We start from the raw sequence: 1,949 nt of genomic DNA, 5'->3' as shown, positions 1-1,949 counted from the left end.
AAAGCTAAACCAGTTCCACACCACTGAAGTTGCAGCATTTTTACAAACCAATTCTGGTTCATCCGTTTCATTCAACAATCTGCTTTCACCCTTCTCATTCTCCGTCGCCGAAATGCTTTTTCCGCCATGTGTGTAGGAAAACAAAGGCACTGCGCATGCGTGTTTTACCCATATTCTATCGCGATATTTCATTTTCTTATTGTTGCCCAACATTATACCGGTATTACCATGAACGGTATGATATGGCCCAGCCCTAACATGTTGTATAGAGCACTTTGAGTAATCCAAGAGAGTAGAAAAGTGCTATATAAGAATCAGTCCATTCACTGCCTGCAAAGAGTTTTGTCATGTTAATTTGGCACTATTATGTTCCGGCACATGTTGTTATTACATGGCTTGATTAAGGTACACATTAGGCTGACATCTGGGGCCAGAGCTATAACTGTTCTGCACCAGCACAGGGCCAGCAGTGTGTCTGCAACTGGTCTTGTGCTGACCCATGTGTGCGACACCTCTGGCAAACCAGATCTGGGCCAAAAAAGGGCCATCATTCTTTGTGAGATGTGGGCCATGTGTAAGCACCAGTGTTGGGACTAACGCGTTATTAAGTAACGCGTTACAGTAACTACGTTATTATTCTGGTAACGAGCACGGTAACTAGTTATTATGCCAAAACCAGGAATGCGTTACTTGTTACTGGGATTTAGATAGGCTCGTTATTCGTTACTTTGTGTGGTGGCATCGCGGAGCTTCCACAGATTCAATAACATTAGCAAGTGGTGGAAGCCAGCAGGTGGATGAAGGAAAAGGGAGGCAAGAGGAGATTACTTATCAGATTGCTCCATCTCTAGTTTTTTACCAAAAAGTTCTACTTTGGTTTCATCTAGAGGTGGACCTTTCCGATATTATGTATCAGTATCGGTCCAATACTGACCTAAATTAATGGATTGGATATCAGAGAGAAATAAAAAATGTAATCTGGTTTATTAATTATCACAAAAGCACCTCACAAAACTAGTGATGTAACCCAGCTCATAACGTGGGAGCAGTGTGCATCTCGTGATAGAGCGGCTGTGGCGTGCCAGACCTGTCGGTGGCCTACTTGAGCATTTGGAGCCTGGCTACATGCTGCCAAACCAGCATTTCATCTCGGAGAAAGCTATCCCAGAGAAGTAAAGCAAGTGTGTAAGTTCATCTCTGAATGTCAGCAAAGCATTCCAGCATTAAGCTTATCAACCGATATATGGAGCGAGTGCCTCTCTCCCCCTCCCTCTCCTGTTGCTACTTCAATCATGAAACTGATCAATGATCAGCTGATCAGCTTTTCTGTCGCGGGTCGTCTCTCTTGTTTGTTTTTGGCCCACTTTGTGCCAGAAAGAGGAAACCAGCGGTTGAACAACAGCAGCACGCTTTAGCTTGATAAGCTGTTATTAGAATTTATTTAATATTACTTTCTCCACCAGGATCTTTTTCTATGTAGCTGACAGCTGGTAACTGTGCAGGGGCGGATCTAGCATGGTTTTGCCAGGGGGCCAGGTAGGGCATCAACAGGGAAAGGGGGGCACAAAAACATACTTTTCTTTCTAATTGTCATGTCTAGCTTTTAATAAATAATTATCTGAATCTTACAACCAAAGTTTTTGTCTGATGTAAAATGTATAGAAATCCATTATTGTATATAGTAACTATTAAGTCAAATGTATAACCTAGAAAGCTACAGTACCTTTTCCTTTGCAATTCTGTTGAAGAAAGATGTTGAACCTATTTAATTATTGTAGAAAAATTATTGACTTCTGTGCATTTCTGTGCATTGCTGAACTATGAAATATTTTGGGTGCAGTGTATTTTTTGCATACAGGTTTAACAGAATAGCTTTAGTGGTTTTTTTAAAAACTTGATTATGAACTTATACAAAATGCAGCAAGATATTAAAAATCTCTCATCTCTCT

The sequence above is a fragment of the Haplochromis burtoni genome, unplaced genomic scaffold, assembly GCF_018398535.1.
Source record: "Haplochromis burtoni strain Fernald_Lab_line unplaced genomic scaffold, NCSU_Asbu1 Contig_278, whole genome shotgun sequence".
Classification (NCBI taxonomy): Eukaryota; Metazoa; Chordata; class Actinopteri; order Cichliformes; family Cichlidae; genus Haplochromis; species Haplochromis burtoni.
This window is presented reverse-complemented; position numbering follows the sequence as displayed.